Source organism: Epinephelus lanceolatus, chromosome 24 (assembly GCF_041903045.1).
Source record: "Epinephelus lanceolatus isolate andai-2023 chromosome 24, ASM4190304v1, whole genome shotgun sequence".
In the NCBI taxonomy this organism is placed as follows: Eukaryota; Metazoa; Chordata; class Actinopteri; order Perciformes; family Serranidae; genus Epinephelus; species Epinephelus lanceolatus.
The window spans coordinates 24,226,231-24,253,983 of record NC_135757.1 but is presented as its reverse complement, the minus strand read 5'-3'; the positions used below and the strand labels follow the sequence as shown (position 1 = coordinate 24,253,983).

Genomic DNA, 27,753 nt, shown 5'->3' with positions numbered 1-27,753 from the left:
GTATGTATGTATATATACAGTACAGGCCAAAAGTTTGGACACACCTTCTCATTCAATGTGTTTTCTTTATTTTCATGACTATTTACATTGTAGATTCTCACTGAAGGCATCAAAACTATGAATGAACACGTGGAGTTATGTACTTAACAAAAAAAGGTGAAATAACTGAAAACATGTTTTATATTCTAGTTTCTTCAAAATAGCCACCCTTTGCTCTGATTACTGCTTTGCACACTCTTGGCATTCTCTCCATGAGCTTCAAGAGGTAGTCACCTGAAATGGTTTTCCAACAGTCTTGAAGGAGTTCCCAGAGGTGTTTAGCACTTGTTGGCCCCTTTGCCTTCACTCTGCGGTCCAGCTCATCCCAAACCATCTCGATTGGGTTCAGGTCCGGTGACTGTGGAGGCCAAGTCATCTGCCGCAGCACTCCATCACTCTCCTTCTTGGTCAAATAGCCCTTACACAGCCTGGAGGTGTGTTTGGGGTCATTGTCCTGTTGAAAAATAAATGATGGTCCAACTAAACGCAAACCGGATGGGATGGCATGTCGCTGCAGGATGCTGTGGTAGCCATGCTGGTTCAGTGTGCCTTCAATTTTGAATAAATCCCCAACAGTGTCACCAGCAAAACACCCCCACACCATCACACCTCCTCCTCCATGCTTCACAGTGGGAACCAGGCATGTGGAATCCATCCGTTCACCTTTTCTGCGTCTCACAAAGACACGGCGGTTGGAACCAAAGATCTCAAATTTGGACTCATCAGACCAAAGCACAGATTTCCACTGGTCTAATGTCCATTCCTTGTGTTTCTTGGCCCAAACAAATCTCTTCTGCTTGTTGCCTCTCCTTAGCAGTGGTTTCCTAGCAGCTATTTGACCATGAAGGCCTGATTGGCGCAGTCTCCTCTTAACAGTTGTTCTAGAGATGGGTCTGCTGCTAGAACTCTGTGTGGCATTCATCTGGTCTCTGATCTGAGCTGCTGTTAACTTGCCATTTCTGAGGCTGGTGACTCGGATGAACTTATCCTCAGAAGCAGAGGTGACTCTTGGTCTTCCTTTCCTGGGTCGGTCCTCATGTGTGCCAGTTTCGTTGTAGCGCTTGATGGTTTTTGCGACTCCACTTGGGGACACATTTAAAGTTTTTGCAATTTTCCGGACTGACTGACCTTCATTTCTTAAAGTAATGATGGCCACTCGTTTTTCTTTAGTTAGCTGATTGGTTCTTGCCATAATATGAATTTTAACAGTTGTCCAATAGGGCTGTCGGCTGTGTATTAACCTGACTTCTGCACAACACAACTGATGGTCCCAACCCCATTGATAAAGCAAGAAATTCCACTAATTAACCCTGATAAGGCACACCTGTGAAGTGGAAACCATTTCAGGTGACTACCTCTTGAAGCTCATGGAGAGAATGCCAAGAGTGTGCAAAGCAGTAATCAGAGCAAAGGGTGGCTATTTTCAAGAAACTAGAATATAAAACATGTTTTCAGTTATTTCACCTTTTTTTGTTAAGTACATAACTCCACATGTGTTCATTCATAGTTTTGATGCCTTCAGTGAGAATCTACAATGTAAATAGTCATGAAAATAAAGAAAACGCATTGAATGAGAAGGTGTGTCCAAACTTTTGGCCTGTACTGTATGTATATGTATGTGTATGTATATGTATGTGTATATGTGTGTATGTATGTGTGAGTGCATGTATATATAATTCTGTTCTTATGGTGGTTGGCGGGATCTGGGGGGGAAGATTGAGGAAGGGTTGAGGGGTTGAGGAGGTGGGGATCTGTGTGTGTATGTATGTATGTATGTGCACATCTGTGTATCTCTATATCTGTGTACCTATGTGCATATGTGTAGATGCGTACATGTTTGTATTTATGTGTATGTGTACATTGTATGTATAATTCAACATTGATGAGGTTGATATTTTTTTTGCATCATGCTTGACAGAATCAAATTTCTGACAGAAATGTAGCGCAGACTTTCTTTTCAGTCTCCTTTGGCTCTTGAACTTCTTCGTATTTCCTGTTTGTTTCTTTTTCATTTTCTACGGGAGCCAATGCTATATGTAACTTTTTGTGCACATAACCCCCCTTATTACGCTGTTGTCGTATAAAAATAAAAGAAAAATTTGATCTCAAAAAAAAAAAAAAAAATTAAGTTATGAAAACACTCAAAATACATTTTCTGTGGTTTGAAAGGATTTTGTGCAACTTTTTTACATTTGCAATTTTGAGGGATACAGCCATGATATTTCTGTATTTAGAAAAATATGTGTAAAAACAAAAACGATTTTCATTTTTTTAGTGGTTTATTGCACTTTTTAGCAATTTCTTTCATTAGTATGGACATATGTCCACACATACAGTACAGGCCAAAAGTTTGGACACACCTTCTCATTCAATGCGTTTTCTTTATTTTCATGACTATTTACATTGTAGATTCTCACTGAAGGCATCAAAACTATGAATGAACACGTGGAGTTATGTACTTAACAAAAAAAGGTGAAATAACTGAAAACATGTTTTATATTCTAGTTTCTTCAAAATAGCCACCCTTTGCTCTGATTACTGCTTTGCACACTCTTGGCATTCTCTCCATGAGCTTCAAGAGGTAGTCACCTGAAATGGTTTTCCAACAGTCTTGAAGGAGTTCCCAGAGGTGTTTAGCACTTGTTGGCCCCTTTGCCTTCACTCTGCGGTCCAGCTCATCCCAAACCATCTCGATTGGGTTCAGGTCCGGTGACTGTGGAGGCCAGGTCATCTGCCGCAGCACTCCATCACTCTCCTTCTTGGTCAAATAGCCCTTACACAGCCTGGAGGTGTGTTTGGGGTCATTGTCCTGTTGAAAAATAAATGATGGTCCAACTAAACGCAAACCGGATGGGATGGCATGTCGCTGCAGGATGCTGTGGTAGCCATGCTGGTTCAGTGTGCCTTCAATTTTGAATAAATCCCCAACAGTGTCACCAGCAAAACACCCCCACACCATCACACCTCCTCCTCCATGCTTCACAGTGGGAACCAGGCATGTGGAATCCATCCGTTCACCTTTTCTGCGTCTCACAAAGACACGGCGGTTGGAACCAAAGATCTCAAATTTGGACTCATCAGACCAAAGCACAGATTTCCACTGGTCTAATGTCCATTCCTTGTGTTTCTTGGCCCAAACAAATCTCTTCTGCTTGTTGCCTCTCCTTAGCAGTGGTTTCCTAGCAGCTATTTGACCATGAAGGCCTGATTGGCGCAGTCTCCTCTTAACAGTTGTTCTAGAGATGGGTCTGCTGCTAGAACTCTGTGTGGCATTCATCTGGTCTCTGATCTGAGCTGCTGTTAACTTGCCATTTCTGAGGCTGGTGACTCGGATGAACTTATCCTCAGAAGCAGAGGTGACTCTTGGTCTTCCTTTCCTGGGTCGGTCCTCATGTGTGCCAGTTTCGTTGTAGCGCTTGATGGTTTTTGCGACTCCACTTGGGGACACATTTAAAGTTTTTGCAATTTTCCGGACTGACTGACCTTCATTTCTTAAAGTAATGATGGCCACTCGTTTTTCTTTAGTTAGCTGATTGGTTCTTGCCATAATATGAATTTTAACAGTTGTCCAATAGGGCTGTCGGCTGTGTATTAACCTGACTTCTGCACAACACAACTGATGGTCCCAACCCCATTGATAAAGCAAGAAATTCCACTAATTAACCCTGATAAGGCACACCTGTGAAGTGGAAACCATTTCAGGTGACTACCTCTTGAAGCTCATGGAGAGAATGCCAAGAGTGTGCAAAGCAGTAATCAGAGCAAAGGGTGGCTATTTTCAAGAAACTAGAATATAAAACATGTTTTCAGTTATTTCACCTTTTTTTGTTAAGTACATAACTCCACATGTGTTCATTCATAGTTTTGATGCCTTCAGTGAGAATCTACAATGTAAATAGTCATGAAAATAAAGAAAACGCATTGAATGAGAAGGTGTGTCCAAACTTTTGGCCTGTACTGTATTAAAATTTGGGATTTAATGGTTGTATTGATGTATAGCATATTAAAATACTCCAAAAAATGTTCCTACAGCAGGTAAAATTGTAAAGATATGCTCTGGTGGACTTGTTCTATGGTAGGTCATAAAGGGTTAATTTAAAATATCTGTAAGATGAGTTTGACATGTTACAAACATATTTTCATTGAAAGAAATCACATTTCAACAACCAAAATTGATTTAAAGATATCGTTAATTTAATTATGAAAAAAGGTTATCAATCAATCAATTTTATTTATAAAGCCCAATATCACAAATCACAATTTGCCTCACAGGGCTTTACAGCATTCGACATCCCTCTGTCCTTTGGACCCTCACAGCACAGTTATCCCTTTTGGCACTACCAGATTAAAGATTACAAATATCTATAATTAAATTTCCTCGTGTTAATAAAAGACTGTGACCAGTGGAAATGTAGGCTATTTTACAATTTCCAGACTATTTGAATTTCACTTTGATATCAAGATTTGAATTGTGACTGCTAGCAAAAGAATTGTAGATATCTAAAATGTTACTTGCACTCTCCTTTGCTACCTTCCCTGTCAACTGGAGAGAGGCGTCTCCATAGGCTCTTTGGATTTATCTATTTCATTCATAATTTCTGTCATTGTCATCGTAAAGACACTGGCCTCTAGTTTCACAGACCGGGCGAGGTGGGGGCGCAGCGCACCTGCGCTTCACCAACTGGGTGTGGCCAGGCAGATTTTGCAAGTTTGGCACACCGTGCGCCCTGGCGCAGCTACTCCTTTCCCACCTCCGTCCCTCCTACCTGCGCAAGTCGGAAAGAGGGAGGAGAGAAGGCGTGGAGTGGGTTTTACACACATCACACCAATCAAATGAGCCCCTCTCCTCGCCCTTAAATGTGCCGCGTGAAGGCGTAATGAGAGTTTACTCAATTCGCCATGGCAGAAGAGAGCAGCAGCGTCAGACAGCCAAACTTCTCCCAGGAGGAAACTGATGTTTTGGTCCGGGAGGTCCAAGCTCGCAGTGTCCGACTATATGGAACTGCGAGCAGACCTCCACGGGCTGATGATGCAAAGGTAGCCTGGGAGGAGGTCACCACAATTGTAAATCAATGATGCGTTTCTCTCGTGCGCGCGTGCGCGCTCTCTCTTTCTCTCTCGCAGTCTCACTCTGTTTCTTTTCTTTTGACTTTTCTAAGATGACAGATGCTGAATATATACTCCCTATCTGATGCTGTGGCTGTTTGTGATTGGCTGAGAGGGATGTGAACTCATTAGTTTGCAGCTGTGTTAATCAAATCAGGTTGGGTTTCCATTACGCGTGCCAAACGTGCCAAATGGTGCCAATCCCCTTTGATCTGACATCAGATGTGACGGGACAGTCGATATAGAGATACATTTATGTGCTGATTGCAGATAGTTGCATTGAACAAAGGTTTTTCTGGCAATTTATTTCATTGTTAATGTGCCTGACATTCTGGAAACCTGCCTGTGGGGTTTTGGTGACGTGTGCGCACTGTTCGCCGGTCAGCCAAAATTACACTTACACCGGCTGTGCTCCGCCTGCGCTGACAGTAGACCTGGTTTCAGCTGACGAGCTTTTAGCGCACCTTTGGGGAAGCCTTTTGGCACGAAACTGTCACAGCGCCAAGCTGGATCTGTTGACACCTCCCCCTGCTGTGCCTCCACACCCATCTCAGTGCACCTTGGTCTGCCAAACTACCAAACTGAGCGTGCCTCGGGTTGCGCTGCTCGAAACTAGCTCTGCGCAGGGTTCGCCACCCTGCGCCATCCTGCACTGCGCCGGGAAACTAGAGTCCACCGAAACACCTTGGACGAAGGTCTCTCCAATGTTATCTTCCCAGGGAACACTCTGATTTATCTCACTGTGAATGTGTTGGAGAGTTTTTCCCTGTAAACTAGAGAGTGGCATCTCAATAGGCTCTTTGAATTTAACGATTTCATTTATAATTTCTGTTATTGTCATTGAAAAGACACCGAAACACCTCGGAAGAAGGTCTCTCCAGTGTCAGCTGTCATACTGATTACCTTTACTGTTACATGGAAATATAATACTGTTTATTGATGGCTTCATTTATAACAGCTGTCACACTGATTACCTTTACTGTTACATGGAAATATAATACTGTTTATTGATGGCTTCATTTATAACAGCTGTCACACTGATTACCTTTACTGTTACATGGAAATATAATACTGTTTATTGATGGCTTCATTTATAACAGCTGTCATACTGATTACCTTTACTGTTACACGGAAATATTATTGTGTTTATTGATGGCTTCATTTATAACAGCTGTCACACTGATTACCTTTACTGTTACATGGAAATATAATACTGTTTATTGATAGCTTCATTTATAACAGCTGTCACACTGATTACCTTTACTGTTACATGGAAATATTATTGTGTTTATTGATGGCTTCATTTATAACAGCTGTCACACTGATTACCTTTACTGTTACATGGAAATATAATACTGTTTATTGATGGCTTCATTTATAACAGCTGTCACACTGATTACCTTTACTGTTACATGGAAATATTATTGTGTTTATTGATGGCTTCATTTATAACAGCTGTCACACTGATTACCTTTACTGTTACATGGAAATATAATACTGTTTATTGATGGCTTCATTTATAACAGCTGTCACACTGATTACCTTTACTGTTACATGGAAATATAATACTGTTTATTGATGGCTTCATTTATAACAGCTGTCACACTGATTACCTTTACTGTTACATGGAAATATAATACTGTTTATTGATGGCTTCATTTATAACAGCTGTCACACTGATTACCTTTACTGTTACATGGAAATATAATACTGTTTATTGATGGCTTCATTTATAACAGCTGTCATACTGATTACCTTTACTGTTACATGGAAATATAATACTGTTTATTGATGGCTTCATTTATAACAGCTGTCACACTGATTACCTTTACTGTTACATGGAAATATTATTGTGTTTATTGATGGCTTCATTTATAACAGCTGTCATACTGATTACCTTTACTGTTACATGGAAATATAATACTGTTTATTGATGGCTTCATTTATAACAGCTGTCACACTGATTACCTTTACTGTTACATGGAAATATAATACTGTTTATTGATGGCTTCATTTATAACAGCTGTCACACTGATTACCTTTACTGTTACATGGAAATATAATACTGTTTATTGATGGCTTCATTTATAACAGCTGTCACACTGATTACCTTTACTGTTACATGGAAATATTATTGTGTTTATTGATGGCTTCATTTATAACAGCTGTCATACTGATTACCTTTACTGTTACATGGAAATATAATACTGTTTATTGATGGCTTCATTTATAACAGCTGTCACACTGATTACCTTTACTGTTACATGGAAATATAATACTGTTTATTGATGGCTTCATTTATAACAGCTGTCACACTGATTACCTTTACTGTTACATGGAAATATAATACTGTTTATTGATGGCTTCATTTATAACAGCTGTCACACTGATTACCTTTACTGTTACATGGAAATATTATTGTGTTTATTGATGGCTTCATTTATAACAGCTGTCACACTGATTACCTTTACTGTTACATGGAAATATTATTGTGTTTATTGATGGCTTCATTTATAACAGCTGTCACACTGATTACCTTTACTGTTACATGGAAATATTATTGTGTTTATTGATGGCTTCATTTATAACAGCTGTCACACTGATTACCTTTACTGTTACATGGAAATATAATACTGTTTATTGATGGCTTCATTTATAACAGCTGTCACACTGATTACCTTTACTGTTACATGGAAATATCATTGTGTTTATTGATGGCTTCATTTATAACAGCTGTCACACTGATTACCTTTACTGTTACATGGAAATATTATTGTGTTTATTGATGGCTTCATTTATAACAGCTGTCACACTGATTACCTTTACTGTTACATGGAAATATCATTGTGTTTATTGATGGCTTCATTTATAACAGCTGTCACACTGATTACCTTTACTGTTACATGGAAATATTATTGTGTTTATTGATGGCTTCATTTATAACAGCTGTCATACTGATTACCTTTACTGTTACATGGAAATATAATACTGTTTATTGATGGCTTCATTTATAACAGCTGTCACACTGATTACCTTTACTGTTACATGGAAATATAATACTGTTTATTGATGGCTTCATTTATGACAGCTGTCACACTGATTACCTTTACTGTTACATGGAAATATTATTGTGTTTATTGATGGCTTCATTTATAACAGCTGTCACACTGATTACCTTTACTGTTACATGGAAATATAATACTGTTTATTGATGGCTTCATTTATAACAGCTGTCATACTGATTACCTTTACTGTTACATGGAAATATAATACTGTTTATTGATGGCTTCATTTATAACAGCTGTCACACTGATTACCTTTACTGTTACATGGAAATATAATACTGTTTATTGATGGCTTCATTTATAACAGCTGTCACACTGATTACCTTTACTGTTACATGGAAATATTATTGTGTTTATTGATGGCTTCATTTATAACAGCTGTCATACTGATTACCTTTACTGTTACATGGAAATATTATTGTGTTTATTGATGGCTTCATTTATAACAGCTGTCACACTGATTACCTTTACTGTTACATGGAAATATTATTGTGTTTATTGATGGCTTCATTTATAACAGCTGTCACACTGATTACCTTTACTGTTACATGGAAATATAATACTGTTTATTGATGGCTTCATTTATAACAGCTGTCACACTGATTACCTTTACTGTTACATGGAAATATAATACTGTTTATTGATGGCTTCATTTATAACAGCTGTCACACTGATTACCAAAACACCTTGGAAGAAGGTCTCTCCAATGTTATCTTCCCAGGGAACACTTCAATTTAATGTCACTTTTAAAGTATTGGAGAGTTTTTCCCTGTCAACTGGAGAGAGGTGTCTCAATAGGCTCTTTGAATTCAAGTATTTCATTTATAATTTCTGTTACTGTCATTGTAAAGACACCGAAACACCTTGGAAGAAGGTCTCTCCAATGTTATCTTCCCAGGGAACACTCCAATTTATCTCACTGTTAAAGTATTGGAGAGTTTTGACTTGTCAGCTGGAGAGACGTGTCTCAATAGGCTCTTTGAATTTAACTATTTCCTGTTTAATTTCTGTTATTGTCATTGTAAAGACACCGAAACACCTTGGGAGAAGGTCTCTCCAATGTTACCTTCCCAGGGAACACTCCAATTTAATCTCAATACTACTCAGAACCATGATACTTTCACTGGTATCGTACTTTCACTCAGGGGTGAAAATCCCATTTCATAGTTGGGGGGGACAATAAACAGTAAAATTTTAGAGAATAATTCCGGGGGGGGGGGGGGGGACAAGGAAAAAAAGTTGTAGCCTGTCTTTTATACAGCATCTTTTACCGCAATTTGAAGCTTTAATCTTCTCTCTATCTCTCCAACAGGCAGAGTGAATGTCTATACTAACTAAACTAAAACTAAACATTTCCTGCAATTAAACTGGTAAACTGGTTTATAAACAGCGTGCTGTGAGATCTGCCGCTGTGCACCTCACAACCGTGCATAACAGTCGCGTGTGATGACCGCTCCTCGTCTGCATGTCTTTCATGTTTGTCTCACTGACAGGTGGAGAGCCTACAGACAGGTACCCATACGAGCTGCTCCGCCACAACTGTGCGTAATAGTCGCGCATAATGGCCGCTCCTTGTCAGTTAGACTGCACGTCTTTCATGTTTGTCTCACTGACAGGTGGAGAGTCTACAGACAGGTACCCATTGCTCCGCCACTGACTGCTCTTGTCCTGTCCTCTCCCTCTTCTTTCTCTCCTGTCCTCTCTATCACTAAACTCTGAGCTTAATCATTAGCTTTTAGCTTAGCAGTACTCGTAATTGAGTAGGCTTTTGAACAATGCAGGAGAAATGTTGCAGACAGTTTATATTACCAGCCTGGGCCTGGGGCTTGTTGTAACAGTAAATGGGATGTGTTGTAACTTGTGTAGCCTAAGTTAAACTGTGTCTGTGTGAGTGAACATCTTACCCTGCTATGCGTGATGTGGACAGCGGTTCCAGCCACACGCTGCTACTGCTGCCAAGCAGCCCCACCTGTTGGAAAGAGTGTGGGATATACCACTACTAGGAATGGGAGGGGGGGACTAAATCTTTTAAGATTTAAATAGCACATTATTGCGCGATTATAATCCGCTTACATTGTGCTTTCAATAAATACTGGGGCCCCCAGAGTTTCTTGAAACAGCCTTGGTGAAATTAATACAAAATATTTAGAGATTTAAAATGTAAAAACAAGAGGCGTATCTCATGCAGCCTGTTTGGTAACATGGTCCCACACTGATTTTGAGTCAATTGATCATATTTTCTGGAAGCTATTGAGCTAAAATGTTAATATTTATATATACAAATTAATAAAAAATATTTTGAGATTAAAAATGTAAAAACAAGAGGTGTATCTCATGCAGCCAGTGGAGTACTATGATCTTACACTGATTTTGAGTCAATTGATCATATTTCCTGGAAGCTATTGAGCTAAAATGCTAAAAAATTATAAGCAAAAATTAATAAAAAAATATGAACAGATTTAAAATTTAAAAACAAAGGCGTACCTCATGCACCCTGTGTAGTAACATGGTCCCACACTGATTTTGAGTCAATTGATCACATCTCCTGGAAGCTATTGAGCTAAAATGCTAATATTTATATATAAATAATAAAAATTATGAACAGATTTAAAATGTAAAAACAAGAGGCATATCTCATGCACCCTGTGTATTAACATGGTCCCACACTGATTTTGAGTCAATTGATCATATTTCCTGGAAGCTCTTGAGCTAAAATGCTAATATTTATATATAAATATTAATAAAAAATTATGAACAGATTTAAAATGTAAAAACAAGAGGCGTATCTCATGCAGCCTGTGTAGTAACATGGTCCCACACTGATTTTGAGTCAATTGATCATATTTCCTGGAAGCTACTGAGCTAAAATGCTATTTATATATAAAAATTAATAAAAAATATTTAGAGATTTAAAATGTAAAAACAAGAGGCGTATCTCATGCAGCCAGTGGAGTAACATGATCCAACACTAGTAGGGCTACCATGACTTGATTTTATTGTTTCATTGGCACAAGGGACATTTTCAATTTTCTTCCTTGGCATCCTCTATGTCCTCGCTTTCCATGGACAGACGGGCTGTGGAACCACCTCTCACAGTCATCACATTGTATCTGTTTAATTGAAAACAAATTATATATTTTATTATTATTAATTATTTTATTTATTATTATTTGACACCTAAACATTTTTATAATATTTTTTTAATGACTATATGACAATTCAACATGTCTATAACTGTTTTTCAATTACTCACCCATTGTATAATGGCAGTTCCTGGTCCTGGTGGCTTAAAGGTGGCACACATCGCGCAATAATTTTGTTCATCAAAGACTAAAAAAAAACAAACAAAAAAAACAAACAAACATTTATTTAATTATATATATATTATATATATATATATACACACTACAGGCCAAAAGTTTGGACACACCTTCTCATTCAATACGTTTTGTTTTGTATTTTCATGACTATTTACATTGCAGATTCTCACTGAAGGCATCAAAACTATGAATGAACACATGTGGAGTTATGTACTTAACAAAAAAAGGTGAAATAACTGAAAACATGTTTTATATTCTAGTTTCTTCAAAATAGCCACCCTTTGCTCTGATTACTGCTTTGCACACTCTTGGCATTCTCTCCATGAGCTTCAAGAGGTAGTCACCTGAAATGGTTTCCACTTCACAGGTGTGCCTTATCAGGGTTAATTAGTGGAATTTCTTGCTTTATCAATGGGGTTGGGACCATCAGTTGTGTTGTGCAGAAGTCAGGTTAATACACAGCCGACAGCCCTATTGGACAACTGTTAAAATTCATATTATGGCAAGAACCAATCAGCTAACTAAAGAAAAACGAGTGGCCATCATTACTTTAAGAAATGAAGGTCAGTCAGTCCGGAAAATTGCAAAAACTTTAAATGTGTCCCCAAGTGGAGTCGCAAAAACCATCAAGCGCTACAATGAAACTGGCACACATGAGGACCGACCCAGGAAAGGAAGACCAAGAGTCACCTCTGCTTCTGAGGATAAGTTCATCCGAGTCACCAGCCTCAGAAATGGCAAGTTAACAGCAGCTCAGATCAGAGACCAGATGAATGCCACACAGAGTTCTAGCAGCAGACCCATCTCTAGAACAACTGTTAAGAGGAGACTGCGCCAATCAGGCCTTCATGGTCAAATAGCTGCTAGGAAACCACTGCTAAGGAGAGGCAACAAGCAGAAGAGATTTGTTTGGGCCAAGAAACACGAGGAATGGACATTAGACCAGTGGAAATCTGTGCTTTGGTCTGATGAGTCCAAATTTGAGATCTTTGGTTCCAACCGCCGTGTCTTTGTGAGACGCAGAAAAGGTGAACGGATGGATTCCACATGCCTGGTTCCCACTGTGAAGCATGGAGGAGGAGGTGTGATGGTGTGGGGGTGTTTTGCTGGTGACACTGTTGGGGATTTATTCAAAATTGAAGGCACACTGAACCAGCATGGCTACCACAGCATCCTGCAGCGACATGCCATCCCATCCGCTTTGCGTTTAGTTGGACGATCATTTATTTTTCAACAGGACAATGACCCCAAACACACCTCCAGGCTGTGTAAGGGCTATTTGACCAAGAAGGAGAGTGATGGAGTGCTGCGGCAGATGACCTGGCCTCCACAGTCACCGGACCTGAACCCGATCGAGATGGTTTGGGATGAGCTGGACCGCAGAGTGAAGGCAAAGGGGCCAACAAGTGCTAAACACCTCTGGGAACTCCTTCAAGACTGTTGGAAAACCATTTCAGGTGACTACCTCTTGAAGCTCATGGAGAGAATGCCAAGAGTGTGCAAAGCAGTAATCAGAGCAAAGGGTGGCTATTTTGAAGAAACTAGAATATAAAACATGTTTTCAGTTATTTCACCTTTTTTTGTTAAGTACATAACTCCACATGTGTTCATTCATAGTTTTGATGCCTTCAGTGAGAATCTACAATGTAAATAGTCATGAAAATAAAGAAAACGCATTGAATGAGAAGGTGTGTCCAAACTTTTGGCCTGTACTGTATATATATATTATCTATCTTGTTTTTGATTTGTATGCTTAATTTGCCTTTACCAGAGGCCTCTAGGATGTCAACAGCCAGATCTCTCCTCTCCTTCTCCATTTCTTTTTTTGATGTGTTGAAGTCGATTTCAGGAATTACAAGGAAAGCCTTTATCAGGGCTTTTGCAATCTAAACAACATCAAATGCAGGTACTTACAACAAGAATGGGGGGCATATAATACATTACATACACTCATGATTGCTATTAAACAAATTATTTCTGTTCACACTATAATTTGTACATTTGCCGATATTGGTTCACATCAGTTCATCTTTCACAAGAAAAAATCCTACCTCACATAAGGGGTGTCCCTCCGATGGCAGCTATCCAGCGCTGGAGTCGCTCACCGATATCCTTAGAGACTATCCCTGTCCATGGGTTGATCGTAACGCCCAGGTATTTCACACCCTAGTCGGCCCGATCAGGTAGACGGGCACGCCTCCCAACAGCCAGGGGGGTCGACTGTTGATCGTACACACGTGCCCCACTGTCTCGGCAAAGAACCCGTGGCACTTACTGGGCTGAATGCTCATCCCAGTATGCATGCAGAAGGCCTCCAGGATACCAATGTTGGCCACCATACCCTCCCAGGAGCTGCTCAACAAGACCAGGTCATCCGCAAATGCCAAAGCCGTAATGGATCTCCCCTTCGCAACAAATCCACGGCCCTCGCATTCGAGTGCCTGGACCAGTGGATCCAAGGCAATGTTGAAGAGGAGAGGGGACATGGAGTCACCCTGCTTCACTCCCACCTTCATGGCGATGTCAGCAGTGAACCCTTCTGCGCATGGCACCTTAGTCATGCAGTTCTCATATGACTTCCTGACCAATTCCAGCATGTGTTGGTCTAACCCTTTCCGTTTCAGAGCACTCAGGGAGATGCTCGTGCGAAACGGTATTGAAAGCCTTCGCAAAATCGACAAATACAACCCCAAGGGAGGACCTTTCTGTCTTACTCCATCTCATTATCCCCTTTAGGATCGACAGGTTTTCTGAGCAGCCAGGTGAGGCTATAAAGCCCCTCTGTCACGGATGGATAGGGCACACCGACGTCATCCTACCCGTCAGGATAGTCTCAAGACCATAGACCCAATAGTGATTGGACGCCACTGGTTGACGTCCCCGAGGCGGCCCAGGTCAGTGGTCTTAGGTATGAGTACTGTTCTGCATTTCTTGAAGACTCTTGGCAGAGTCCCTGAGACCAGCCATGTGGAGAACATACATGCCAGCTTCTCCCCCTTGGGGTCCCAACCAAGTAGAAGCGACTTGTTTATGCCGTCGGGACCCGAGGAGGAACGGTGACCTGTGTTCCACACATTCTACAGGGTTCCAGATCAGACAGACAAACCACGTACTCCACATCGCTAGAATCACCTGGGTCCCCCGATTCGCGCACGAGGGTGGCGGTAGACGTCTGGGATGACAGCACACCCGAGTGCTCGCTTCCTCTGGGTTTGGGCTTTGATTAGTCTAATCCCATAGGCCGTTGTTCCTGCGCGGCGAGGTCACTGTACGATGGCCAAGCTATCAGCCGTATGCGTTCTTGAGGGCTACCAGAGCCCAACACCCCACTTGTCATCATGGGGGGCCCAGCTGCCATGGAACCTGAGACAGATCGCTGGCCTTGGGACGCAGTAGTCTCCTTGGCCCACAAGTGGCTAGGGTAAGAACAACCAAACAGAGTGGTCACGCCAGGGCCAGAAGAAGGGGCCGCCGCACTCTTCCGGTCCTCACTCTGCGAAACTCCCACAAGGGGGGAGGTGAGTGTTCGCCTCCACATCGGCGACAAACCAACGCAACACTTAAGGGACTTGGGCGTGAGCCCAGCCCTCCAGGCAACGCGCAGGGGTTACTGGCTCGAGCGTTCGAGGGAGGCAAGGGGGTGCTTGAGGGGGGGTCCCGGAGGACAGTCCCCTGGTACGGCCGCCGGAGTGCCGCCTTTGGACGGGGGAAAACAAATGAAGGCGCCAGGCTAGGGAGGGTGATAGGCCCCCCTGACCGGCTCCAGTTCTCCGCACCATCCTAGGGCCGGCACAAGCACCTTCGCCTCTAGTCCTAGGCTTCATGATCTTACCAAGTCCATGAAAGCTGGAGGAAGAATCAGGGTCATGGGGCGGAGGAACCGCAACCCTCACCAGCCATCTCTCTCAAGGAGGGGTGGCGCAGCGAGTCTGGTACGGGCGACACACGGACCCGGCACCGGAACGGCCGGGGGGTTAGCCCGGGGTCCCAATGCCCAGCCTACCCTACCCTACCTCACCAGGGCGTTCGCCACCAACATTCAAATGGAGCCAGGTGCCAGAGAGGGGATGCCCCGCGGCATTCCCCCTGCGCCTACGCAACTGGTACCGCCCTTGGCCGGGGGACAACCATTTAAGGCGCCAGGCCAGAGAGGGTGAAGGCCCCCTCCTACCGACGCCTGTTGCCCGCACCGACCTCGGAGCGGCACCGACACCTGGACTCCGGGTCCGAGACTTCATCCCGATTCTCTGGGAAGGTAGCGAGTATTGCACTCTGACCTACCAAGTATCCCCAAGACCAAAGTAAACGAGTTAATACCCAGATCACCCCAAGACCTGAAAACACAAACCGCAACAACCAAAAGATAGCAGATCTTACACCCTGACCTATCTGGACACTTAGACACTGCTTACTGACACTTGGAAGACCGGATCGCAGCCCCTGGCACCCCCACCAAAGGCCGAACGGTGGGCCAGAGGTCTGGACCAGCCTCCGTGTCCCCCCGAAAACCGCATACCGAGTAGAAGAAAATAGTAAACTGGGGAGATTACGGAACATCTTAGCCGTCTCTACAGACGTTGCCCGCGGACCGCCACGAGGAGGCGAGTTCCAACCGACTGTTACTGACCAGGGATACACCGCCACAATTCAAATGTATCCGGCCAGGATTCAGCTGCTATGTTTTAATTAAACAGTCGGATTCCCCTGGTCCGCAGGTATGAATGGACTGCATGATGGTTATTTTCTGAAAGCACAGATTAAAGAAGTGTCTTTTTTTCTCCCTCGGTCTACTGTCAGCAGCAGCAGGGATTTCAGCACCACGGACAGCGCACGTAGACATGACATGCGTCTCCTTTAAATGTATTTGCTGCTAGAGAAATTATGCATAATAAATGAAGACAGTGACATATTTTCAATAAAAAACAATGAGTTGAACGTTCATTTCAGGCTTTTGTAGTACAACGAATTTCAGAATTATAAGCGCGGAAGGAGAGCGGGCAGCAGTGTTTCTCACCTCTAACTGAATCATTACCACTTCAATACAGGTGAGGAATGTGAACACAAACAACCATTCTGAAGGCGACAGGCAGCCTAATCTCATTCAGTATCTACTGTCTACATTTTGGGAAAATACCACTCCGCTGCACATTGCAGCTGTGTAAAATGTCATACAAAAATAAATAGAAAATCCAATAGAATAAGCTTGCCTGATTTACTGAAAATAATTATACAATAACGAAAAAAATAAAAGCCTAACGAAAATATAAGACAGTTAAGTGTGTTTGAGATCATCATGCACAAAGATCAGTTTGACGCCTTGAACAAATTTAATTCATTTTCGGACATTAATAAAAAAAGAGAGCGTCCTCTTGGCTTTTCACATAGTAATATTATTTTAAAAAATATGGGTTGCATACAGTAGTTGTAATTCGACCTAGTCATAAAATGCCACTAGGCTAAACAGTGGCTCCGTGGAGCCATGGACCAGCTGATAAGCCGTCTTTCCCAAATATGCAGATATTACAGTATTTTGGTGATAATCACTGCTCCTCTCCGTGGACAAATGAAGCATTGCAACTGGTTTTCACACAGGTCTCTAGGGGCGTTACAAGTCAGGGCTGCATTTCCTACGTCATTGCGGGGGATTAAATGAACTCCACGGAGCAGGCGGCAGGCTTGCACGGAGCAGTCACGGATCTGTCACTGCTGCGGACCTGCCGAGGTTCAGTCATGGAAACAGGAACTTTTGAGTGGCTCCCACTGTAGCTGCTTGCTGACGCACGCACAGGCCGCAGTGGCGGCTGCAGTGTTAAAATATCTGGTAGTTGATATGGCCAGAATTCTGGAATATTGATGGCTATATTGGCCATATTGTCAAAAAAAGTCTAGTGTAAACCCTGATGGAGATATTCTGAACACTGAAAACGAGGGATGCACGGCAGCGCAACAGTTTGATGTTGTAAGCGCAATGACTTGTCCCAGTAGACCAGGCACAGTTTAGCACATCGCTATCCCAATATTGGATGATAATTAATTGGCTCCAATAATTATCATGCATCCCTTCTGAAAAGTTTTTTTTGTTTTGTTGTTAAACTGTTGTTTGTTCCTCTGATTTCATATTAATGGGTTATCCAAGGTGGGAGGACTCCACTTAAAGGACAATGTGAAGAGGATCATGGAGAGGTAAGATTTTGTATCTCTGTCACTTAGATGTTTGCAGTTATTATTAAGGAAGCATCGATAGAACAGGATTTGAGTAGAATTGACATTGCACTGTTTAGGGGATTCAATGGTCATCATTAAACCGGCCGATAAGGGTGGACAAATTGTGCTCCAGGACAGGGCTGATTATTTACTTGAAGCCAATAGACAATTGGAGGACACCAATTAAACGGCTCCCAAGCCCGCTACAATTGGAAACACAGAAAATGATCAGAGCTATCATTGACAAATGCAGACGGGTATATCAATTTCAAACAGATGACTTACCTGTACGGTCCAGAGGATCCACGTTCACGTCTGTTTTACTTACTGCCTAAGATCCATAAGGTGCCTGAATCTTGGACGGTGCCCTTTAAAATACCTCCAGGGAGACCAATCGTCAGTGAGTGTGGCTCAGAGTCGTATCGAGTAGCTGAGTACATCAATTACTTCATTAATGCGCTCTCGCACACGCACCCGGCCTATGTGAAAGACACTTAGGATTTTGTACATAAACTACGCACCTTAAAGGTCCCGTCCAAAACCTCTCTTTTCACCATTGATGTTGACTCACTCTATACTAACATCGAGACTGTCAGGGGCCTCTCGGCCGTCCGGAGAGCGTTCCAGAACTCTCCGCGGCCTGACAGACCGGATGCAGAAATATTACGGTTATTAGAAATCACTTTAACCAGAAATGATTTTGAATTCAACAACAATCACTACTTACAAATCTGTGACTGTGCTATGGGGAGGAAATACTCACCTGCGTATGCTGATATATACATGGCTGATTGGGAGCGGGCGGCATTCAAAAAATGCACTAAACTCCCACTGCTCTATCTACGTTATTTAGACAACATTTTTGGCTTATGGGCTGATACAGAGGAATCATTTGAACAATTTGTCGATGTGTTAAATGGTCACCACCCAAAAATTTAATTGAAATGTAACCTGCAAAGAGATAAAGTGGAGTTTTTGGACACTCAAGTCTTTTTTGTGTCTATAGCCGGCAGTGAGGAGAAGAAATTGGCAACAAAAGTCTACTTCAAAGACACCGACCACCATGCTCTTTTATATAAAAATAGTTACCATCCTCAACATACGTTTCGGGGCCTAATTAAATCCCAATTAATCAGATTCCACTGAATATGTACCTACCCAGACGATGTGGAGGAAGCAACGAACATTTTGTTAACGCCTCTGAAGCACCGCGGCTATTCTCGCCGGTTTCTTAGGGGAGTCAAAGCAGAAGTTAACCAACAATTCCAGGACACCTACATGCATAAAAAGTGGAATCTGACCTGCAGCTCGTCCCTTGTGTGCAGACGTTCTCACATCGACTGCATCCTTTCAATTCACAAATCAGGGCGCATTTCTCAGAGGCCCAACAGAACTGCGAGCCCCTCCAAAATTTTAAAGTTAATATGGCCTATAGGAGGAATAAAAATTTGAATGATTTACTGGTACACACAGTTTTGGACAAGAAAAGGGCGGGCAGCGATCCATGGCTGCTCAATCATGTGCCTTTTATTTTTAATGGAAGCTCGGGGAGGGGTCATCCAATCAGGGATGTCATCTCACCCCAGGTCTCAAATGTAGTTTATGCAATCCAATGCCACTATTTCACCCGAAGGGCTAAATGAAAGGGCCTAAAACATAACGTGCATTTATTTTGGATAGCTTCATTGAAGGGTTATTATGTATATATTTTTGATTTTTTATTTAATGTGGTGAGAACTTAATCTAATGGACAGGTAATATTAATCAGTGGCCCTTTAAAATTCTAAAGGTATGCTTGATTGGCCTAACCCCCCCCCCCCTTTTCCCCTTATCTTAGAGGGGAGGTAGGTTTTAGCCCATGAATTTATGTCTTACATGAAATTTATTGTCTTGTGTTGATTCCTTAATTTTCTTTTGTAGTGTGAAATGCTAAGAAGGTTCTTTTAGCTCTCCCTTAAATTTTTTTTATATATTTTCTCTGCATGGATTGCTAAGCACTTATTTATGCTGAAGCACTTATTTTTTCTTGTATTCTAATTATTTAATATTTAAAGACGCTGTATGTAAGAATGTGGCCAAAACGGTTACTGCACTCAAATTCAAAATACTGCCGCGAGTTGTGTCTGCCCCCCCTCCCCTACAGATTCAAGGTTGCTGGACAGCGGCACGCTGGAGACTGATTTGTTTGCCCACGGGCGGCTGCCGTGGCAGGACCGCGTCGCCGCGTCCTTGATCTTCAGTTTTCCAGCGGACCGTTCGAGCAAGTCCGGCTTCTCTGCTGCTAACGCTGCTGCCGGGATACAGCTGAGGAGAAGCCGGCTGCTAATGCTATGTACCGGGACACTGCTAACGCTGCTGCCGGGATACAGCTGAGGAGAAGCCGACTGCTAATGCTATGTACCGGGACACTGCTAACGCTGCTGCCGGGATACAGCTGAGGAGAAGCCGGCTGCTAATGCTATGTACCGGGACACTGCTAACGCTGCTGCCGGGATACAGCTGAGGAGAAGCCGACTGCTAATGCTATGTACCGGGACACTGCTAACGCTGCTGCCGGGATACAGCTGAGGAGAAGCCGACTGCTAATGCTATGTACCGGGACACTGCTAACGCTGCTGCCAGGATACAGCGAAGGAGGAGCCGGCTGCTAATGCTATGTACCGGGACACTGGTAACGCTGCTGCCGGGATACAGCTGAGGAGAAGCCGGCTGCTAATGCTATGTACCGGGACACTGGTAACGCTGCTGCCGGGATACAGCTGAGGAGGAGCCGGCTGCTAATGCTATGTACCGGGACACTGGTAACGCTGCTGCCGGGATACAGCTGAGGAGGAGCCGGCTGCTAATGCTATGTACCGGGACACTGGTAACGCTGCTGCCGGGATACAGCTGAGGAGGAGCCGGCTGCTAATGCTATGTACCGGGACACTGGTAACGCTGCTGCCGGGATACAGCTGAGGAGAAGCCGACTGCTAATGCTATGTACCGGGACACTGGTAACGCTGCTGCCGGGATACAGCTGAGGAGGAGCCGGCTGCTAATGCTATGTACTGGGACACTGGTAACGCTGCTGCCGGGATACAGCTGAGGAGGAGCCGGCTGCTAATGCTATGTACTGGGACACTGGTAACGCTGCTGCCGGGATACAGCTGAGGAGGAGCCGGCTGCTAATGCTATGTACCGGGACACTGCTAACGCTGCTGCCGGGATACAGCTGAGGAGAAGCCGGCTGCTAATGCTATGTACCGGGACACTGGTAACGCTGCTGCCGGGATACAGCTGAGGAGGAGCCGGCTGCTAATGCTATGTACTGGGACACTGCTAATGCTGCTTGCCGTGCTGCTGTAGCTCAGTCGTAACTGTAACTGATGCTGAGACTCTACTGACTGCGTGACTGGTAGATGGCGGTGGATGGCGCAACAGGCCAAAACACAAATTCAAAACATAAACATGATTTGCAGACTGCAAAAAATTTTTTTAGATGCAAATATTCTGGCTGTACTATTGTTGTCGGTGAGATCAGTATGTTATATGAACATTATTTCTTAGTCTCTGTGACATATTAGGAGGATTTTACAACTATTTGCTTTAGATTTCTTACATATAGCTCCTTTAAGTATTTTTTCGGTGAGCCTACTCTCTCCCCTCTAAATTGGATCTTGACTCTTACAAATTAAAGGCTAACAGTAACTTATATAGGCTTGAAGGATTAATGATGGTAAACAACTTTATGGGGGATAATTTGTATATCAGCTACAGGGGAGGAGGCTAATTGGATCCCACATTCAAAAATTTGTGTTTTCCCTTTTTTTTATGTATCCCTTTTCTCTTTTGCTTATTATATTTTACACATTTTGTAAATATGGTGTATTATATTTGGCCCTGCATGCTGAAAGATTACAAAAAAAAAATTAATGTTTTTGTCAATGGAGTCTGGTGGCGGGGAGAACGCGATTTTAACTAGCAGTGTAACTTCAGTTTCCCGTCTGAAAAGTCTGTCTGACAGCAAGGTAAAGCAGTGAAAATGTTCTTAATATAGTGTACACTTAAACTGATATTGATTTTTTTAGATAGACCTGTTTTTAGGTGTCAAAAGCAGAATATAGCTTCAACTGGGAATGAGGACGTCCTCATAGCTTTATCCACAGCCTACATTTTTCAGGGTTTGATTTTGGATTTAGAAAGGGGAAGAACTCCTTCAACCTCTCCGGGTAACGAGTATCATTATTGATTAAACATCCAACCGATACATGTCACACATTTCTTAATGTAGACTGCTGACCATACCAGCTACAGTTACATATCATATATTGCTGGATTCAGCACAGTCAGACCTTTCTAACAAACCCTGGTTGGTGTTTCTGGGACTATCCCAGGCAAAACTGCTTAAAAGTAAAGGACCAGATTTATCATAAACCCTATGTTTTTTTTTTTTTAAATTTCCTCTTATTGTACCTTTACTTTTGTAATACTGTATTTCCTCAATGCATCAAAATATTCACAGTGTTTTTTCAAGCATGTAGAGGAAACCCCTGGCCACTGCCACACACAATTTAGGATGAATCAGAGCTTGCATTATGAAATTACATGAGTTAAGGTGTATCGACTCTCCTTCGACCTGGCTGTATTTTATTTATGGGGTGTGCCACAATATCTGTCAATTTAATTACTTTTGCAGTAAAATATTTTTATACAAGAATCTAATTCATATAGGGGAGACCTTAGAGAATATGAAAAACATTGTTGTGCTTTGTTCTACCTCTGGTAGGGTATCTCAAACACTAAGGCTCTTTTGGAGGTCTTCTCTCTAGCCTATACCTTGTCACTTGCAGCGTCACAGATAATTTGATAAACCAGCTGAATCACTGAATTCCTAGTGTGATACATCCCAAAACATGCCACTGTTGGCACCATCTAATGACCATACATTACAACAGTGGCATGTTAGTAACCAATAAGAGTACCGTTAAAGTAGCAGTATTGTTAAGAGTAGCAGTATTGTTACAATCTTATAGATACCCATCCCTCCCTATAACCTTCCATCTAGCCCCACCAGTATAACCAGTGTGACATATGTGTTAGACATAACACACTTGTTTTTAACAGAAATTATTTCAATCAGTTCATAATATCGTAAGTGAATTATTTGGACATTTAAATAATTTCCCTTTTGTATCCACAGATTGATGACAAATGAGGTCATGGCAAAATTCAATATGAAGGGAGGGAAGGGCAAGCTTGCCTTTACCAAGCTCCGCCTCTTCATTGTGATCACAGGTAAAAAGCATATATCAGAGTTATCTGGTGTCTATTTTGCTGGTTTAGTAAAAATCACTAACCAATCAACAAAGTGGCCACCTGGCAGCTACCTACAAGAAATGTCAGATTTTCAGTACAGATTTTCTAGTGTAAACAAGCTGGATAGATGTATTCTACATTCTTTGACATCCTTAAAACAAAGGGTGCCGCTGGCAATCACATTTTTCTCAGCAACTATTTTGATAAATGTTTAATCCTTTAGTCTTTTTTTTTTAAAGAAAAAATGTCAATTCTGTGATCTTAGCTTCTCAGTTGTGAATATTTTCACTGATCAACATTTTTCACCATTTGCTGACAATTTATGGACCATACAACTAATTGATAAAGGGGCAAAAAGTGAAATCGTTTGACTGCTAGGTTTGCTGTTGTGCACTGCCTGTAGACCAAAACAAAGTGTGTCATGAGCCACTCCTCCCTCTACCTCTGCTCTCCACCCCCCCACTCGCCTCGTCTGTGCAGCCGAGCACCGCAGCACCTCCACGGACTATCACATCCAGACGGTCCCGGTGTTTCTTCCGCAGGCTCCACTTCACTCAGCTGCCCCATAAACCCGCTGCTTCTTCCCACTTTAACCTGAATAACAAACCAGGGCTCGGTGCTCCGGTTGGATCCAAACGGAGAGCTGCTAGCTGGGAAGCTAGCGGAGGCTAACTGGCTGTGCTGGCAGCTGAGTGAAGTGGAGCCTGAGGAGGAAGCACCGGTTAGCCCCGGTTTCACTACAGGCAGATTCACTCACCACAGGGGCGAGGAAATAAAACCTAAACAGCCAACTTAGTTTTGCAGTTAGGGGTGTCTTTTACTCACTCTCAGTCTCTGCTGTGTTTAGCTATTTCCTAGCGTTAGCACTAGTCGGCTGCCACACCGTGGGCTCACGGCTCCAGCTCCGGCTCACGGAGAAGAGTCGAGACGTTAGCGTTAGCTCCCGGAAATAGCACTAGAGCTACTGCGGCTACTTGAGTGACTTGCAGCTATGGAGCGCTTCTACCAGCTCTTCTAGTCACTGAGCCTCGCCTCCATCCCAGCAAATACATTACATTTATTACAGGGACCATCATCATTGAAGTAGGCAGGGGAATAGCTAAACACAGCCGCCAGACTGCCTGCCAGGCTACATTTTACAATGCTAATTGCAAATGTTAGCTGGGCTGCCGGGCTACTCACCTAACACAACCGTAACGCCTGACCCATTGCTGGAACAGAGCCGCTAATAACTCAAGCTCCGGACATTAACCCATGCTACGATTGTAGCATTAAATTTAACTGAATCGACACAGAGACATGTGCCTAACGTTTCTGTAACACTAATTAAAACAGACATTTGACTTTATGTTGTACCTGTCCAGGAGAAGAAGAGCTAGCTCTGAGTCAAATTGTAGCCTCTTTAGCTCTCGCAGTGCTCTCCACCTTGGAAATGTAAGGCCAATGTTAATACGAGTTCTGTCCCTTTCTTTATCCGACAACTTCTTCACCAACAACTGTTGTTTCTTTAGAGGTAATGTCAGATCCTGGTCGTCTTCAGGTGAACGTTTCACTCCGCTCTCCGCCATTTCACTTCAAAAATACGCACTGCCATTGCTCACTGGCTGTAGCCTTTTATAGGGAGGGAGGGCCAAGGGCTCCGGTGGGGGGGGGGGTTCACATGAACGTACATGAACGCGCAGCCGGACCGGCTTGTAAACAATGGGCTGGAGATCAACACAGAGAGAGGGTGTGTGAGGTCATGCTATACTCCAGATGAAATTACACCTCTAGTTCTTCACATAGCAATTTTTAAATTCCTTCAATCTAAAAATGGTGAATTTCGCTTATTGCCCTTTAAGAGGATGATTGACCAATTAATGAAAAACAAAATTAATTGTTAGTTGCAGCTCCAGCTTATTGTTTGTGAACAGCATCCAAAGTTGAAATCTGTTTTGAGGAGTTGCAGCATGTACATGCAAGAATGTATTGTGCATGACCTCTAAGAATGTCTGTAACATTGGTTACTATAGCCTAACTTATCCTGTATTCCACTCACAGTTTCAAATATGTCTTACAGTGAGTGTCCTGAAAACATCAGGAAGGGAGGCTGAAACAGAGGCCAGCGTGGCAGAGGCTCAGACAGGGTGGGCGGAGGTGGCAGGAGAAAAAGTTCAGTTTAAGTTGTTAACATTTTTACTTTTTAGTTTTGTATTTAGTTAAATTCTTTAAATGTTTATGAAGTTCTGTTTGTTTTAAGCGATACTATTCAAGTGCAGAATGTTTTTAATGTTGAGTTTTGTATTTAGTTAAATTCTTTAAATGGTTATGAAGTTCTGTTTGTTTTAAGCTATAGTATTCAAGTGCAGAATGTTTTTAATGTTTTGTTCTGTATTTAGTGTAATTCTTTAAATAGTTATTTGGTTAATAAAAGAAGAAAAAATGTTTTTGATAACCCATTGCATATCTGTCTTTTTTTATTTTTATAATGTATTTTACAAGTGAAGTCAGAGCACCTAGGTCATAGCTTTAAGATCTGAACATTGAATGCAATTGTATAAATCACTGGCTTTACATCTTTGATGATTTATTTGTAAATAAAGACTTTGACCCGTACCATTTTAGAAATGTCATATTTTACCTTATAGAATGATCAGTCCCCAGCTACTGATCATTAAAAGAGCCTTGGCATGTGGCCCATTGAATGAAAACAGGTACACTTTATTTGATAACATTTGTAACATAAACTGAGAGTATCTTAAAATTAATCTACCGGATTCTTTTAGCAGCAGTTTGTGAGGCCTTCAGCTCAGATGTCTTTCGCGCTGGATCCACCAGGTACACTGTGCTGGTTTCTGCATGTATGTACTGTGACACAACAAAACATGACAAAACAATGTCAAACTACAAAATTTCTGCCCCAAAAGAGTGCCACAGGGTGATGGAGATATGTGTGATATTAATATTATGAATTTAGGCAGCAGCATGGCTCTTAATCAGTACTGTCTGTCAGTTGCTTTATGCCTGTCTGCCCCTGTGTCTCTCTTTGTCTGTGTCACGGTGCTATGCACTCATCTCTGTGGTTATTTCATAGTCAGTGTACCTTACTACATGGCCCATGGCACTATCAATATGTTTTTGTCTCATTACGTGGGAGATGATATGCATTTAGAGATCAACAGAAGAAATTTACAAACCAGCAAGTTCCAGTGGTTATTGTTTACCAGCACAAATGACAGAACAGCTCCAAAGTTGCTGAAGTTCACCTACGATTGGAATAATTACATATGGATGAAAATAATCACTCACTCAAAATAAAAATTCTAAGACAAACTAATAGTTCACTTATGACAACGGTATTTCTCTCTCATACCAGTTTTAGTGTTGTGCTTTTCTTCATTATTTTTTATGCTCAGGAGTGAGTAAATTAACGTTTTAGTCAAAATAATTCATAGGGTGATTAGGCAATAGTCTTAGGTCTTACTCGTCATAGAGACACACACACACACACACACCTTTACCTTTCGTAAACTTTGTTGAGGCAGCTTTTTCCTGCCACCAAAGAGAATACAATCTGCTGTATAGTGGCTCATTAAATAGATGGTGTCCATCACACTGAATGTGTGGGCAAAAACATGAAGGAGGCCCTCAATAACCTGATAGAAACAACAAATTGATTGTCCAATTAATAATAAAAAGGTCTCAAATAGGATGAAATATGACTTCCATCAGCTTTACTATCTAATTATCAAAATAATTCATAATATAATACTTAAGATCAAAACATCAATGACAGTTTAAAAAGAACATTTGCACACTTGATACATACCTCCCCTGTCAACCACTGGTGTGGCCTAAGTGTGCACAGCTGTGAGTGGTGGATGAGGAGGTTCTGCCCCTTCATCTGTGAGGGAATCACTGCAACAACCACCTCACTGTTTTTTTCCACAGTAGTGTTAACTGCAAATCAAGATTACCAAAAACAAAACAAAGTGTATGTTATAAATGTGTTGGGATGGGGCGGGGGACAAAGATGTATTTATAAGCCTGTGTTAATTAGGGCCTGGCACCTGGCGATGCGAAGCCCTAATGTGTCTGATAAGATTATTAGTATGGCTCTATAATAATTACTAATTAATTTTCACATATAACAGTACATATACAAAACCACACACGTCTTTGTCTCGGTCATCCTGACTGTTACTGTCTTCATCTTGCTCTTGGGTTTAGTTAGTTTTTTTGGTGGACTGAAGTATTTTGATTTTGACTTGGACCATCCAGCAGAGCTATCTCGCTTGTTCCAGTGTTAAATAGGGTCATTGTCTAACTTGCCTGAACTTGTATTGAGTTTGTCCAAAATCTGCTCTGGAAGATTCTGTTGCATGATGTGCTCATTATATCTTCCCTGCATAGAGTGTGCCAGTAAACCCGGAACTCTGTTAGCGCTTTTAGCACTTCCGGTTCTCTCGTCTAAAAGTCAATATGTTTTTTGTGGTAAAATGCCTCAAATAAGGTCTGTGGTTAACAAAAGCTTAAGCGAGTTTCAGGTTTTGTTCTACGACATAAAACACCGCAGTAAATACCCTACTTGTGAATTTTGAAGCTTTTACGTGTCGTAAAAAAGGCGGTGGCTAACAAGTTGCTCAATATGACTACAAACCCTGTCGGGGACATTAAACATCATCACCCCCGAACAGGCGAGAGTGCTGGTAGTCCGCCATTACAGCTTCTTATTTAGCTTA

At 42.1% G+C, this 27,753-nt stretch overlaps 1 long non-coding RNA gene and 1 pseudogene across 1 annotated transcript; both read right to left on the bottom strand.

Annotated features, from left to right (window-relative positions):
• Positions 1–11,010: 11,010 nt before the first annotated feature.
• LOC144461916 (uncharacterized) lies at positions 11,011–16,706 on the bottom strand. Its single transcript, XR_013490498.1, has 4 exons — positions 13,582–16,706; positions 13,299–13,416; positions 11,464–11,540; positions 11,011–11,320 (listed from the first exon to the last, which is right to left on the bottom strand). It is a non-coding gene; the product is annotated as an uncharacterized LOC144461916 (long non-coding RNA).
• A 9,074-nt stretch (positions 16,707–25,780) lies between these two features.
• Positions 25,781–27,422, bottom strand: LOC144461860 (uncharacterized; annotated as a pseudogene).
• Positions 27,423–27,753: the final 331 nt, after the last annotated feature.